At 42.3% G+C, this 17,592-nt stretch overlaps 1 long non-coding RNA gene across 1 annotated transcript in view; it reads left to right on the top strand.

The window, feature by feature from the left end:
* Window positions 1-16,365, top strand: part of LOC139057482 (uncharacterized) — a 295,337-nt gene extending 278,972 nt beyond the window's left edge. Inside the window, exon 3 of the long non-coding RNA XR_011512846.1 lies at window positions 16,344-16,365. This is a non-coding gene — a long non-coding RNA (uncharacterized lncRNA). The remainder of the gene's footprint in view (window positions 1-16,343) is intronic.
* Window positions 16,366-17,592: the final 1,227 nt, after the last annotated feature.

Raw genomic sequence — 17,592 nt, 5'->3', positions numbered from 1 at the left:
ACGATTAATTTCTTGCCACCCACTTTCATCATTCTCACTATTTACGAATTGGGGAAGCTGGCTTACAAGGGCGAGTAAAATCAGTATTTGCGCAAAACTTCTTAATTAACCCGCCGTTGCTACTTAGTGGCTATGGTGTTGGGCTGCTAAACAGGAGGTCGCTGGATCGAATCCCGGCCACGGCGGCCGCATTTCGATAGGGGCGAAATGCGAAAACAACCGTGTACTTAGATTTAGGAGCACATTAAAACAACCCAAGGTGGTCCAAATCTCCGGACTCCCCAACTACGGAGTGCCTCATAATCAGATTGTGGTTTTGGCGCGTGAAAGCCCATAATTAAACTTCAACTTCTGAAATAATACCAGTGGATGTACAACACTGTTACTCAACAGCTGAAGAGAGGCCTCCTATACATGTTCGCTGCGAACCCAATGCACTACACCCAGTTTTTATCAGGAGACACTCGAACCTATCGTAGTGTTCATCATCATCAGAATCACTATCAGGCAATCTTTTTACACAGTGCAGAACGATGGCTTCTTCCAGTGATCTCCAATTACGCCTGCCTTGTTCTAGCTGATTTCAACTTCCGCCTGCACATCTTCTAATCTCATCAGCCCACCTAATTTTCTGCCATCCTCGACTGCCCTTCGCTTGCCTTCGGGCGCATTGTATAACTCTAATGATCCGTTGGTCATCTGCCCTACGCATTCTACATGGCCTGCCCAGCTTAATTTGTTTCTCGCTAATATCAGTTAGAATACAGGATATACCCGTTCACTCTCTGATTCACACCGCTCTCTTCCTGTGGCTTAACGCTGCGCCTAATTATTCTTGTTCCTTCGGTCTTAGCGCAATCTTTACCTAGTTCACGAAGTTCTTCGCTAACTCAAAGTTTCTGGTCCGTATGTGAGCAGCGGTAGAACGCAATGACAGTGAACTTTTCTTTTCAATGAATGTGGCAAGTGAAATTGGAGAGGATTTGGCGACGCTTGCAGTATACACTCCAAGCTACCTTTAGCGCACAGCTCGTAGGTGCCCGTTAATGTTGCAAGTGTCGCGTCGTCAGCCGCGGCGGCGTAACCGAGAGAACGAGCGCATCGAAGTATGAAAGCGAACGGAGCGTAGTGGGGGATGACAAGGGCGACGAGGAAAGCGGAGGTTGCTATGTCGAAAGCCCGGGAAGAAAGGCGTAGTGCGGCGACGATGCCTACGTGATGGCGCCAGAAAAGCCCTGCGTCGTCTGGAAGATCTGTCTGCGGCTGCTGCCGTGAATAGTGCCCGCTCGTCACCCACGCGTTGGTTCTCGCAATCTCCAGGTTAGCGAGGCAGTTGCGTCACACTTCGCTCCGTTTGCTATACGTGCCCCAACGAGACAGATTGTCAGTGCCAACCGATCTGTCGCGAAATGAAAACATGTATGTAGCTGCGCTCAGATTTCGCATTAGGGAGTGTCGCAATGCTCGGTGAATTTCTTCGTCTTTTTATTCTTCCGTAAACTTCCTCCTGATGATCAGGGCCCTCTGTAAGTAACTGACCAAGATAAACGCACTCCAGCATATATTGTATAGACGCTGACGGGCGATCATGAATTCTCGTTCCCTTGACAGGCTATTGAACATTAACTTTGTCCTCTGCATATTAATCTTCAGACCTGTTCTTACACTTTCTCGGTTAAGGTCCTTATCATAATGTGGCCCCCTCTATGGAACAGTTGCACTCGGACGAATATAAAGCAGTGCATTCGAAGAGAATGGCCTACTACCATCGCATCATCTCCTAGAATTCGTGCCTCAGATATCTTTTTATGTATTCTATCAGTCTTTATTCATTGCACCGATTTCTCACATCTCTACATATATGTCACTGTTTTTTAACGTGCTGTTTATTCGGTTGCAAATACCAAGTTTTCTTTTTTCGCCAGGCACAGCACTCCGGACAATCGTTGACGTTTAGCTGGGGTCTTCCTAAAATTCGGAAAAGTAAGAACAATTTCATTGAATTCAGCACGAAACATCGTAATGATACATGCTTTCTCTTCCTGTTTAAGGATGAACTTTAATTGCGACGAAAAAATACAGAACGCCAAAGCAAGCGGAACAAAAAATTAGTTATACGGATAACACAAAGACACGCAAACACACAGGACACAGGTGGGCATGGAATCAGTGTCCAGGTACTGAGTGTATACCTCACGCTGTCTTTTTGTGGGATTTTTCGAATAATATCAAATATGTACGATCTAGACAGCTTCACCGCATTTCTGCATTGCATGTTTAATTAACCTAGCGGCATGTACCGTGTCTCCCCAACCGGCCGTGTACATAATTTTCTAGCTTTTCATCACCACAGATTCTTCGCTATGAATGTTCCATCATATTAATATCTACTATTTCGCCTCTATCTCCTAAATACAAGTAAAATAAATGGTCCTGCTCACGATTTCTGCAATGAATGTCTTCAGAAAAATGTTCAAGTTTGTGCTGAGCATTAATAATCGTTTCTACTCGTTCTGAGCTGCGTTCTTAGTAAAAATCTGGGCACAAAGCAGTTATGTTTCTTCTGCGCTTCTGCTTTTTGCAGAGAAATTAGGAAATCGTCCAGATTCGCTCGTCTGTGTTGCACTTTTTGCTAAACGGGAATAAAATTCTACTTTCCCGACGCCAGTTGACACGGGTTCATTTTGTGGCGGGTACGTCTTTTTCGCTTAACAATCAGGGACAGTTTGTTGTGGCTTAATAAAGCACTGTGACTGAACTGTGCCCCTGTTTCGATTTGGAGTTTTCCACACAGTGGTGCATTCCCTATTGCTTTTGTCCAACTACGAGGGCTAATCAGAAAGCATTTGCCCCTATTGTTTTTTTACCCGAATTACGGGTGTAAATGCGAAGTCAGCCTATCCATTTTTAGCGGCGGACCTTTCTTGAACCGACCCGGCCTTATCTACAGGTAGGTCCGCGGCACGGAGCTGCTGTCAGTTTATGAAGATGGCGGTTGTGCTTCACACGTCCCCGCGTACGAGCAGCGAAGTGTGATTCATTTTCTATGGAGAAAAGGACAAATGCCCATGGAAATCCACAGGGAAAGGCAGCCATCGTATGTAGAATGCTGTCTCGCTTTGAGAAGTGTGAGGTGGTGGTGTGGTGGTGTGGTGAGTTCGCAAAAGGCCGTGAAGGTTTGCATGACAATTAGCGTTCGGGGAGGCCACATGCGCCGCTGACGGACAACTAGGAGAGTCTCGACAACTCACCATACAGTTCGGACTTCGCCGCTAGTGATTTCTACGCTATCAGTCCACTGAGGAATTTCCTCGTAGGATAGTGATTCGCGTGCAATGGTGAAGCCAAGACAGCAGTCGGATGGTTGTGGCACAGTGAGCCGGACGATTACTGCGACAGGGGCATCTCAAATTTAGTGCTGCGATGGGACATATGTCTGAACAGGAATTGGAATTACGTTGAAAAACAGTGTAAGGTACGTAGAATAGTACGCATATTTGTAATTGCCCCTGGGTACCTTATTTCGGCTAATAAAAAAAAAACTAAGGGCACATACTTTCTGATTCGACCTCATAAGTTGTTCGCCTTTACGCTTGCGATTTCGTTCAGTTGCTGTATGTTTTCGTCTTAGAAAAGCAGTGTTGTTCGTAAAGCTGGCTGTAGTTGTTAAGACCCGCTGACTGCGGTATTCTCAGAAATAACTTTCGCTTAAAAGTTCCTCTTACGCATATTTGGAGAGCCTGACATTGGCTTTTCACTTACTGAAGGAGGCAAAATAGCACAAATTTCTTAATGGTGGTGATTGCAGTACCACTACCGTAATTGTTCTTCACTCGGTGTTCTTCTATTGATGACTTGTAACCACTTATCAAGAGTGTCAGAGGAAGCTGTTCAAGCTGCTCCATCAATGCTGACGTTTTCTTCCCTACTCGTTGTGTCATACTTTGATTTCTATTATCAGCCTCTTGACGACACAGTTCTGAGCATTACTGCCCTACAAACAATCGCCACCCTAAAGATATGACCTCGCAGTCATCGTGTTCACATAAGCCGGAACACGCATTCGTATTTGAGATGCTTACCGCAACCCACCACTCGCCTTTGAGACACGAATCCACCTTACCCTCGCCATTAAGTTTGACTGCTCTTCACCACTTACCTTGGGCAGCAACCACTACCACCTACAGACACTACGTTGACAGGCTGAGTTAACCGGCATCCGAAAGAGCAGCATTTCAACTACACTCCCCACACTTGCATCCCGCTAAACTTTCTCTAGCGTACACTGGCTACTAACACTCCTGGCACTTAGTTCTTGCATGACGCTGACGCGGCTAGACGGAAAGCCCCACACTGGCCCTGGCTTTCAATGGCGGTGAATCACTGAGCCATGACTACGGGCGAAACGTCTTTGGCGGTGCCAGGTTGGCACCAGACCAAGACGACAAGGACTTGTCAAATTTGATGTAAGGGAGCGCTGACTCACCCGATATTCTTGAGTTCCAAAGCCCGTGTCCCTTCTTGCCGCTCGGGCAGCCACGACATTCCACACTTGCGCTCCGTTTAGACGCCGTGATTTTCACATTGTTTATTTTCAAAGTGATCAGAAATGTCGTCTGCTATTGTGTATCCTGATGGTATACTTTTTCTCCTCAGTTGCTCTCCTAATTAGCAAATAAAAAAAAAGAAACTCAGTGCCCTTCCACTCTGAGAAGAAGGATGATCAGCGAAGCTGCGTATGAGGGCTCCTTAATGGGGAACTGCACCTCCGCCGCCAGTTGGTCCGGCACTGCACTATCCATAAAAACTGAGAGCTGGGCGAATTGGTGTGGTTCCATCTTAACGATAAAGTGTGCGAGAAAGCCGTAGACAAGAAAGAGAGAAATGACCAAGCAACAGTTGACGATCTTCCTAAGAGTAGAAGGAATGCAGTTTCATTTCCTCATGCGCATAAGCTAGTAGACGGGTTAAAAAACGTGGTAAGCCGGTGCAAGATTGATGTTAAGCTTCGTCAGGTTTCTCCAGCTGTCCACAAAAAAATAAGAAAAGGAATGGAGTGGCGAGTGACAAACCTGCAGGATGTTCTGGCAATCATAATAAAAAGTACGTGGATTGTAAAATTCAAGTTTTTTTTTATAAAATACCGTGCTCTTCTGGAAAGGTTTACATAGGGCAAAGAAATCGATGTTTAAATATAAATATCCAGGAGCATGCGATCAATGTAAAGAATGGCACTGGTTCAGATTTGGCAGTTCATTGCCGCTTAACATTGTGCAAACCCATTTTCAATAAAACTGAGATTTTGTACAGGCATAGAGCGCAGAAAACATGGTAAATAATGGAAACCATTTATAGGTTTTTGGAGGGTGACAAATGAATCAGTCAACCCTTGATAGCTTTGTCACAGGTAGAAGTGTCATACCTTCGGGAGTTTGTGCAAATCAGTTCTTGATAGCCAGCTTTGCTGTTGCCACGTGTATGTTGTTTTCGTTTTCTCATTCACGATTGAGAGGGTGGTTGTTCTTCTTTCAGCGCAGTTTGCTGCTTACTCTGTTTCTTTGGCAATAAACTGCTAGTTGCTCTTTTTCTCGTTTACGTCCTTTTCGCGCACTTTTTCGTTAAGATGGAACGCTGCACCGTCTTCGGGATCGGCCCACGTATGGCAAATGCTTAACGCCTGCATCATCTCCGCCGCGGGTCGGCCCGGCATTGCACTATTTTCCGGATTTTTTTCTACACGCGGACATGATAGTGGAGAAAGCGGTCCTTAACAGCTGCGCCGTAAAATGAATATAGGGTTTTTGTAGAAGTGCCACAGACTTCATTTATTGTATTTGAAGCAGAAAACTGAAGCACATGCATGCAAAAGAAATTTTTTTTTCCTGCAATAATCAGACGCTTTTGGCATTTATTTCTCATTGTGAGAAGGGAATGATGCAGCGGAAAGGACTAGCAAAGACGATGCTGTAGTTGTAATTAGGAGCAGTTCCACACGCGCTGACAATCAGGCGCAGCGTTGCACACGCAAATGCTGGAATTTATAGCAGAAAAACAAGCGTTAGGGTCCCTCCCTCGTGACTCCTTAGTTTCAAAAAATCAGAGTCTTCCAATAAAGGTTTTGGCGAAAGGCTTTCTCCCTGAATAGAACACGTGCACGGCGCCGTTATTGAAAGCTTTCTGGTGCAGCAAAGCACACACTAACATCACTCAGATACGAGCATCGTTTATAGACGGCCAGAAGTGTGCGACCTGCGGCTTCTCATTCTCTGCTTTGTTGTGTGGTTTTGAACGACGACATCATTGTTAGCCTTCTCAATTTTAGAGTGCAACTCTTAGGAGCCAGTTCCTGCGGCAAGCGTCGGCGGCGTAACCGAGTGAACGTGCATGGCGAAAGATGAAAGAGCGAACGCGGAGCGGGAGATGAAAGACGTGATCTACGAATGGCGGATACCAATGGGGGTGGCCCCTTCACCGACGTGCGCGCGGGAAACTGGTGTCATGCGGACGCGCTTGACCGCTCGATGCGTATTCATATCTCGTCTTTGCCGGACAGCTCGTTCGTTACTAGTATCTGCACGTGTCAGCTCTCGCTCGTGCGTGTTTGGCTTGCTTATTTTCGCCTCTTTCGCGTTTGTTTCAATTTTCATGGTTTGCGATTGTTTTGTAATCTGAGTGTATGCGTGATGCTAGTTGTGTAGTACTTTCAGGAAGCCACGCGGCCGCAGCGATTACACTGGAACCTTCGATGAGTCATGTATAAAATGTATATCGGCTTGAACCGCAGATATGATTTTCGACGACTGTCGACTCTGTTACACGTCTCTCCACATTTCTTTGCCGCAATATATCACGAAATGAAAACAACTATAGAGCAGAACTCAAATTTTGCATGAGGGAGTATCGTAATCGTTGGTGGACTTTTTCTTTACGCTCCTTTACGAAAATTGTTTATGCTATCTCTTCAACTGGATCATACATATGACAGGGTACGAGAAGCATGAATTTCTGCAATTCAGCTTAGCGATCTCTTCTCTACTTCCTTTACTTGCAACTTGTTAAAATACCATGGTAACGCGAACAAACCTGCTGCGCCATCTGGATCTACGCTGGCAACCATGTGTGTACACAGTGGATGAAGAACAACTGGAAGCAGTGGGCTCCTCAACGCTCGGGAAAGCGGTGGTATCATGGTCATATGAATCACTCACCAAAATACTGGCACTTCCCACTGCTGGTTAGCCAAACCTGTTTTCCTTACAACCAACAGACTAGCGAATTTGACTAGGCACTCTAACACCACTGCTTCTAGCCGCTAGGCCGTTCCGTGCAGAAAGGAATTGAACACGCTGATAAACACAGCCACGGTATTTCATGACTCTCCTGTGCAATGTTTAGACTGCTGTAGCAATTGAGAATATAACCAAAGTCTCGAGAAGCGCATAGCAGAGAAATTAGGATGGTATAAGTCCCTCAGAAATCAATCAGCCAGAGCGCAGTGGCATCCATGCACCCCACGTATGTCTGGCTTCCTTTTACTGCTCTTGGTTGAGTCGCGTATTCAAGCTGCCAGCCTAAGCAATGTTGTCCTATCGTGTGCGGCCTGGAGCAAGCATTTCATTAGCTGTATGTGTATTTCACATTGGTGTGCGAGTGTGATCGGCCGAAGTTCTTGAGGGGGACCGGAGAGAAGATATGATGAGCTTGGTTGTGCTATAAAAAACAGCTAAAAAACAACGTCACCGAATGAACGCATAAAGACAATGGCAGACGCTCGACCGGGGATAACCTCTCTCTTATGAAGATGTATATATGGAATAACAGTGCAGCTTGTTTACACTCACACCTACCCCTTTGCTATCTTTCTCTCTTCACCGAATTCTCCGTATTTGTAAAAATATTTGCGATGGCGATGTCAGGAGCAGCAGTCAACACTTCAAAGACATATCCTCATGCGGCGTTATTCGTTTCGGGACTTGCATACTTGTTTGGATTTTGTACGCAAAATAATCTACAGAGAGAAAATGTGTAAATTGCAGGAACGTAAGCAAACGTTTCTACATACCAATGGCACTGGGATACTTTCGTAGTCAAGTTTGAGTGCGAGAGTGGAAGCTGAACACCTGAGGTTCTTTGAGGTGGACGTAAAGCCCAGCACAGGACATTGTTTGCATTTCGTCCACATTGCTATGCGGCCATCGTTGGCCTGGATCAAACACACCACTTCTTGCTGAGCAGCGCATAGCCAATGAGCCAAGAAGGACGCTTTTGCGCTATTATGCCAGTAAATGTGTACAACGTGGCAGGATCTTAGCTGGGAAAGAAATAAAGTATAGAAAGACAAACATGGATGGGGGAGGCAATAAAGAAATCTGCTACAAAAAGGGCGAGCGTGATCGGCCAACGTGGTTATGTAAAAAGAAACAAAAACATGTCGAACTACAGATAACGAGACATACTACATCGCGGAATAAATGTATGAGTGCTTATCAGAGTTGATATTACCGCTTGCTTTCTTGCCCCCCACCCCCTCTTCGAAATATGAGGGTGAGCCAAGCCAAAGACGTGAATAGTATAATTTATCTCTACTATGGACGTAACCATAGGCAATGTACTTTCTGCAAGTGCTTTAACCGTATGTCATAGACTTATGAGGACAGCAATTATCAATGAATGAAAGGGGCAGCAGAAGAATAAAACAACAAATGCTCACAGAACGCATCTTACGACGAATGTCGTCGTTAATGCGATTATCCCTGAAACAAAGGAGTGGCACACAGTACTTCCCCGAGAGAGACCCGTTATTATGAGGACTGTATGCAGCTGGGTTTTCCTCTCATACTTCCCAGTGAACACAATGCGACATCTAGCGGCGATGCCACGAAATCGGCGCGTGGCGTCTGTGGGAATAGATATCATACAGGATTTAGTGAGTATACATGATCAATAGATCGATCGATCGATCAATCAATCAATCAATCAATCAATCAATCAATCAATCAATCAATCAATCAATCAATCAATCAATCAATCAATCAATCAATCAATCAATCAATCAATCAATCAATCAATCAATCAATCAATCAATCAATCAGTCAATCAATCAATCAATCAATCAATCTTTATTTTCATTTTTGTCAATGATACAGAACAAAGGACTGTGACAAAAAGCTGTTTGCCAGTACAGCTTGACTAGGTCACAGCCCGGTTAGATTCCGTCCAGCACCGGATAAATTTTAAATCATATTTTTTTTGGTCATTGAAGAGCGACACTTACTCAGAAGCACATACCCCCAGGCTCTACCTGCCGTGAAAGAGGTTCATTGAAGAGTGGCACCTGCCCAGTGGCACAGGCCAAGAGGCCCAAGTTGAAGCCATGGAAGGGAAGCATTTACCCTGTGGTACACACACAGTAACCGAACTTAGCGTCAAATAGTTTTAATAAGAGTACCACATATGTAGTAACAGATTCCCAGTGACCCAAGTTGGTCCGACAGTTAGTTTAGAGCTTCGTTCCCTCAGCAACAGTTCGAAACTGGATTACCATGGATTACCCTATGACCCAAGTTGCCGGGTAAACAGCTAGGTAGAAAGTTAGCCCACTGAAAGCGCATAAAGTTTGCGAAGAATGTTAATAGCATTAAAATCGTACTTCTAACTAATACTAACGGATTAATCACAGCCAAAGGAGTTGGCACACCATAGCCTGTTCCCCTGGACGTCTATATTATTTTGCGTCCTTCTCTTATTGCTTTGTACATCTAGGGCAGCGTATGTTTCCACTATGCTAAACGTATTTTCTCTCATACTTCACTCGTTATTCCATGTCAATCTGGCATTTAATCTGCTCAACTTTGTTTAACGATAACGTTACCAAGGCTTTCCCGTCAACGCATCGCTCTGAGAAATAATTGTTGTTAGTTTCACATCGCTTACAGACGCATTTGAGCATGGTTTGCCGTTCCTACGCTTCTAGCGGTATTCGTAATACAATTCCTAGCAATTTACCTGGGTTGGAATCGCATAATTATTGAAATTAGACGTTGCCACTCACATTGCCACGGAACATAAAAATTTGACTATTGTTGTGGATTTTTCAACAAGACAAGTAAGAATAATATTCGAAAGAATCAATGTGAAATAAAAGAAATATATATATATATATATATATATATATATATATATATATATATATATATATATATATATATATATATATATATATATATATATATATAGTATATGAGTTCGGTTCATTTTCAGAGGATAAACACGTTCGGAGAACACCTTGGAATATTTAACATAGTGACTCACAGCTTCCAAGTCTTCATTCGCGGTTCATTGTGAGATTCACAAAAACCGCAAAAATAACCCAAATATATATATCCGTTGTTTATTTCTCGTCCGTTGAAGACTTTCTGCACCAAGGTTGCCCTAACATGCCCTTCTTCGGGGTGCAGATAAATACTTCGTGACTTTTTGGAGCCTATTATAGTGAAAATCATTCTTCTCAAAGTGTATCCTCTTTCGGGTGGGTAGGCGAACTATAGAACTATAGAACTATACAGGAATGGAATAGGTTACCTGCCAGTGTCGTCAACGTCGTGTCAAATGATGTATTTTTTGCCCTGTTGAAGTGACTCAACTAGCCTATTTCTTTTTACCTTTAGATTGAATTTGCCCATGTATAAGTTACCGTGTTTTGAAAATTCTGTAAGTTCTGTTGAACTTTTGTTGTTTTTCTCACGTCGGGTAAAAAAAAAAATTTGTGAAAGTTTATACCTGTTCTGTTAAACCTTTCCCCCCACTGTAATGCCCTTTGGCGCCTGTGGGTACTGAATAAATAAATAATAAGTATCTCGCTGTTCTTGTGGGCCGATCCTCATGATCATCCACTCTATCGCTGTTTTCGTGGTCCGAGCCCTGTGATAGTGCCGACTAAAGGTATGTACCACCTGGGAGACTCTGCATGGCCACTGCATGCACACTGGAACCATTGGGTGTGTACAACTCGGTATGTGCCCCTGGTAGTATGTTCAGTACGTGCCACATGGTATTAGGTTGCTTCCAATATATAATTCTTGCCATTAGAAACATTCTGTCTTAATACAAATATTACGCTACAGCCCATAATCTCCACATAACTCTTCGATACTGAACGCACACATTGCCCATACAGCCATTCTCTACAAATCTTGAATGCCTCCGATTACACATTCCTCAACTAGAATTGAAAAGAAAATGTTCCTGGGGTGATTATTTTCTTTGTTTTAGTATTGCCATTGATGTCATGTGATAGCACTCGCGCATGTTACGCTTGCTTTGTGAAAAATGTTACCAATGCTGTCATCACAACGACAGAAAAATACTTTTTTTCTATCTGGCACTAAAAAGCGTTCTGTACCTTATTCGCCTTTTTCAGGAATGGGTTATTTCAAGTGCTTGTTTTTAGTTCAGGACTTGCAGCACTTGGAGGTAATTTCTGTGTACCATCTACAATACCTGCTAGCGCTGTTGCTCTGCCAGAAGTGTAGTATTGTGAGCTGCATGAGGCCGATAAATAAGTAAATATAGTTTTTTAGAAAACATATAACGTTCTGCACTCCATTGACTGTGGTCCTGTCTAAAGAAATTATCAAAATTGAGAAGCATGAATACTTATTCAAAAAAGTGAACAGCGACTATACTTTAAAGTAAAAACGTGGTTGCCTTTATTCTGTCAAACTGCTTCTTCAAGTCTTAGACTCATACAATGAAATCACCTTAACAGCAATTACGACCATTGCACCAGCAGCAAATTACATGCTATGTTTACATTGATTCGTAAACTTCCACTTCGTGCGGGCTTACGTGTGCGTTGTGCGTTGCTTAGTGTCCTATTCTCCTTTTCCCCCGTGCCTGCCATGCTTGTATACTGTATATACGCTGACATTGCTTTGAAATACGAAAAGGTAGAGCTCCAACTGCCGCAGCTATCTTACTTTTAAGGGCGGCCATTACAGCAAGCGCGAGCTCGAGGGCTATGGCACAGAGTTCTTCAACCCTCGAGTTTTTGAGCGTTTGGGTCCCTCAGCCCCAATATGTATTAGCGTGGAACTCCAGACTCGAAGAGCGATTCCCCGGTCCCCTACGGAATCCTTGAACGACATTCTTTTGTCTTTATTATGCTCCTTGGGATCGCTAATCACAGCAGCACGAAGTGCTCATTATATTTTTCTTGCCCTCTAAGGCGCACCCATTGCAAAGCCTTAGCAGTGGTCCTAATGCAATCCTCCCTGGGTGAAACCCGTTTCTTTGTTATAAGGCCCATCTCCTAAAGCGAGGGTATTTGCGAAGGTCTAGCGTATTTAGTATTGCTGTTGAATACAGTGTGCGTGCATTCTTCATGCTTATTGATTTCTGCGTTTCTTTTGTATTGCACAGGATGGCGTTCGCAAAGCCGTGATATCCGCAGCAAGAACTGAGATGAGTAGTTAGTGCAGGCCGATAGATCTTTTATGTACCTTTATCATCACTCACCCGTTATTTTTTCTTTCCTCCTAATCGTGTCGTAATCGCCTTTGGTAGTTCTGTTCCTCTACCCTCCCCCCCCCCTCCTATTTTGTTGGTGATGTGGAGGCGATCGCCTAGAAAATTGAATTCATCCCTTTGTTTCCTTTGCTTTGGTAAAGTTACTGAGGCGTCTTTTTGACGTTGACCTGGCACCGATCGACTTTATCCAGACGTACAGTACATACTACTTGCTTGATATTTAACTTCGACTCAAATCTTTATGGGGAAACTGGTGTCGCTATCATCGTATAATTTGTTGCCACAGTCTGTAACTCCAGGAATAGGGAGTGCAAGGGAAGGAAAAGCAGTGACGTTGACCTGGCGGGACCTGGTTTGATACCGTACACTAGGTGTGGTGAAATTTTACAGAAAATGAAAAGAAAGAAATGAGTGATGAGCGAAAAAACACAAAATCATTCAGCACGCAATCAAAGACAGCCGCATAGCCTACACATCTTTAACAAAGTGCAGCAGTACACCTTTTCACCACAGCGTTGAGGAGCGTCGAGCCCATGGTTTCAGCATATTTGTCTTCAGTATATTTCTGTATATTTGTGTATATTTGTTATATTTGGCTTTGACGTCCAGTCGGCTTAATGCGCAGTTGTGATGCCGCTGGGTAGATACTGAGGATGAACTGCTCCGGGCTAGATCTTATGATATCTGGTGTTTTCGCTACACTTTAACCATATACGAATGACAAGGTATGATTAAGCCTTAACTAGTGGCCTATTTCCCTGTCAAGTGACTAGCGCCAGCATTCGACTTCACCAGTGCAAACTAGGGCAAGTAATATTCTCTAGAAAGGATAAACAATTGTATTTTCAAAGGTAATAGATTACAGGTGCGGATGCTCCCTCGCTCCTAAAATTATATGTTTTGGCACCACCAAATTCGCTTCCAGCAAACGTGTACTCGATAATTCACTGGTGCGGACATACAAGCAAGGTGGCGTCTATTACGCCAGTGCAGACAGAAGATTGAAAGTAATTGTAGTTCACCTTTTTAATAAACGACGAAACCTCGTTAGCGTGATTGGACAGAAGGACGCTGAATTTAATATGACCAGCTCGTCTATTTACTAAATACTCGGAACTACGCTTTCAGTGAGATAAGTTTTTCTTGACTTACTTGGACCAGGGCTGGTTGTTGGAGCGCGACATGGCAACTAGAAAAGCGGTTTGTGGCAGTGCCCAAGAAGAGATCATGGCATGCAAGAGCGAACTCAAATAGTACTAAATATTTTAGGTTCATGCTGAAGCGCAAGCTGATTTTTATTATTTTTATTTAACTAAACATGATTACAAAGACATGGTCACAGAGGCCTCGTTTCGATGAATTGAAATGCAGAGCTCCCGTGTACTCAGATTAAGTTGCCCCTTAAGTAACCCCAAGTTGTTAAAATTAATCCAGAGTCCCCCAATATGGCTTGCCTCATAATCAAATTGTGGGTCTGCCATGTAAAACCCGATAATTTAATTCAATTACAAAAACCGAATACGCTGAAAAGGGTCCCAAGGTCAGGTGACCATAGTGGGGGCCCCTGCGCACAATATATATAAGCAAATTACAAACAGCCGCAAAATAAAAATTCTACCACGACAAATTAAACCAAGTCAGTAGTAGAAATAGCTAAAGAACCAAACGGAAATCAATTCAAGCAACACATGGAAGCCTGAAGTAACAGTGGTATTGAAATAAAGTTGCTTTATCGGCAAATCTAAAATTTCATCAGAAATAGAAACTCAGAATAACAGTGAAAATATAGAAGTTACACAAAAACAATTGTGCACTATTATCTAAGAAGTTGTGAAAACACCGTTAAAAAAAGTACCATAAATGAATGAATATCTTATGAGGTTTGTTATCGGTGCTTTAGGTGACCGGAAAATTACGGTAAATAAGTTGATTGCAAATAAACAAATAATTATGAGTTTTTTGCACTTCGTGCATCAGAGATGAATATAATTATTACGATTACTGTTTGAAATGTTACGTAGAGTTTTTTTTTGTTTTTCTTGAATATGTCATATGTGGCAACTGGTAGGTGTTTCTGTGAGCAGCTGTGCCATAATTCATATGTCTGTTAATGGTTTCATAATATAGCCACAGGAGTGGCAGCAGAAAATAGAAAACGTCTTACTTTTACCAGTGCTCTACGTGGGGAAATGTGTTTATAAAATATAAGCTAATGACGGAGGTAAACAACACCAAGAAGTCAAACACAGTCACTGGCAAAAATGCCGGGCTACTAAATGTAAGCCTCTCACAAAAGACGGCAGGCTTGCTTACCATGAATTTAGTTTCGCTTGAATTTAAAATGAAGTGATTGCTGCGACGCTAAGTATTAACGAAAAATAACGCACAATTTAATTTGGAAATTAGCGACGTAAACATAGATTTGAATTATAAATGGATGTGTCGTCCACGTATTGCATGTATTGCGATGGCGAAATGCATTGTGAAGTGTCATTTATAACAGAATGGATAACAATAGTCTCAAGGTGAAACTCTGAGGCTCGATGTAAGCCTCTGAATAAATGTTTTAGGGTCTGAAAACTCGACCCATAAATAAATTGGGAGTGTTCCGTTAGATATTAGGTTCTTAAAAATTAAAGCGCAGGACCAGTTATTTCATGGGCTTCTAAATGTTTAACCAAATATGGTCGATTATAATGCCAAAACGTTAGATAAATGAAAAAGAGATCTGACAATAAACGTGTTCTTATCAAAATACCTAAAATACCTAATGTAGTTCGACAATGAGAATACCGCCAAAGTCAGTCGAGCTACCATAAGAAAAACCAAATTGAGAGAAGTTAAAAAAAAAACCGCCATGATGGCTTAGCGGCTTTGGTGTTGAGCTGCTAAGCACTAGGTTGTGGAATTGAATCTCGGCCACGGTGACCACATTTCGATAGAGGTGAAATGCAAAATTGCCCATGTTCAGTGCATTTGCAGCACGCTAAATATTCGTCAAAGGTTGATCAAAATTATTCCGGAGTCCCTCCCTTCAGCATACCCCCTAATGAAATGGTGTTTTTTGTATGTAAAATTAAAGAATTACTTCACTCAAAATAACACACTTAGTCGAGAAACTTTTAAAGTGACTGACAAATGGTTTCTTGAATACTTCGCTAATGGTATATAAGAGATAAATGGAATGGTCATCAAAAATAATCGACTCATCACCATTCTTAAAATTTGGTATGATTTTATTGATCCAAAGGATGGAAGGAAATATTCCGGACTTAAAGATTACGGTAACTGTGTTGGCCAGTGCCGCATAGGTGAAATAACCCGCCATTTTTAGTGGCATACTTGAAAGCTATCTTAGTTGGGCAAGGCATGCTAAAGGTCAAGAATAGCCGCCGAAATATTCTGGCCTTGCAGAAAAAAAATTTATAATAAGTTCATTCAGACAGCATTCAGTGCCTGTGTTTTGCTGGTTTTAAAGTAAAAGAAAAGTCAATGAAGCATTAGAGATCCGTAGTGGGTACTTATAATTAACTTTCTAGACGGCAGCTTCACATGATGTATGGTTTAGGAACCCGTTGAGCAACAGCCACTTTATTTGAAGTTGTTCTCATATCTCAAATGCTCCCCTTCAGAATAGCTTCTATTATCTTTTGTTTTTAGTAAACAAGTTGAAGTATTGTGTTCTTATACCTTAATAGCCAAAGCAAGATTAGAATAGTGTTTCTTTGTTTATTTATATAATTTATTATGTTTATTTATTTAATTTTTATCTTTGTTTATTAATATAATTTATCTTTTCTATGCATGCTCTCAAGCTGCCCTTTGGTCACCCTTAGACATACAGGTGAGTTGTACTGCCATTTACAATTAACCTTGATTGTGTTTTCAGACATGGATGCCACAAACATCCCGCAATGCATTTCAAGTGCATTATCTGCTTCTTCCATTGAATGTAGTTTTGGCTAATGAATGTTGTTCATGACATCATAAATTGGTTTGCATCGAAGAGATTCGCTATGTACCGTGAAATGTAGGACTTGATCAACAGCCCAAAAAGGCGAAAATAGGGTAGTGATCACCATTGTTAGCACCAATGACACCTGAGTTTCATGTGGGGTTTATGTTACCGCGGGATTTAAAAGCATTTATGTTCCACGAGTAGAAAACATTACTGGCGATGTTGTGAGTTGTTCACACCCAAATCCAATAAAACATCCTGTGTAGTCTACGGAAAAGCTTCTATCGATATCTAACGTATTGATACAAATGTCGCGCAATATGGGAACGTGCTTATTTTTTAAAGATAATTTGTTAAAGCTGTGGCCGTGATGAAGCGTAATTTCAACCGAGGAACATGATGACGAGTGGTATACGAATTCTAACTGAATATTTTTAGAGTCAATAGACACAAACAAACTACCAAGTTCAATGCACACTGATTCACACTGCATAATAGGTATATAAGTGTCACGCCTTCGAGTATAAGTGATATCAAAAGGAATGCATGTAGCCGACCCTTCATCATAACCTCTTGAAGGTAAGCAGTATTCCGAGTGAAAAGATGCAAGTCCAAACATGGTATTATCATGTTCCCAGATCGACCTTTTATTTATGCATATCAAAGAAAATAACCGAGGAAAAGAAGTAAGAAGGCTACTTGTACTATCATGATAGCGTCGAAGGCTTCTTGCCTTGTATTCTGGAAACTGCAATTAGCGTTTGATATGAAGGACATCGGTAGGTGACAGCGAAGCCATGATTTTTGTGAGCACCGTATGTCATGCCGACGCGAGAAAAAAAAAAAAAAAACCAAGTGAAGGTTCGCAAATCCGATTCCACAATTATGGGTCACACTCTGCTGCCATGTTTTTTTTCATCCTTTCATTTGACATATTTCTGTCCAAGACCCTTCTGTTTCCTTTTCGAATGCAAGGGCCTTATAAAGCATATTTTGCTTTGCAAATGTGAAGTTGTCGTTAGTGAATCCCCCAATCAGTTTCGCCACCGAAATCGACCTGAGATGCCTGAATTCGCGCAGTGCGCGCCTTTTTGACAACATAATTA

This window comes from Dermacentor albipictus, chromosome 3 (assembly GCF_038994185.2).
Source record: "Dermacentor albipictus isolate Rhodes 1998 colony chromosome 3, USDA_Dalb.pri_finalv2, whole genome shotgun sequence".
NCBI classification, from domain to species: Eukaryota; Metazoa; Arthropoda; class Arachnida; order Ixodida; family Ixodidae; genus Dermacentor; species Dermacentor albipictus.
Note: the sequence above shows the minus strand (reverse complement) of the source record. Positions and strands in the feature narration are given on the sequence as shown.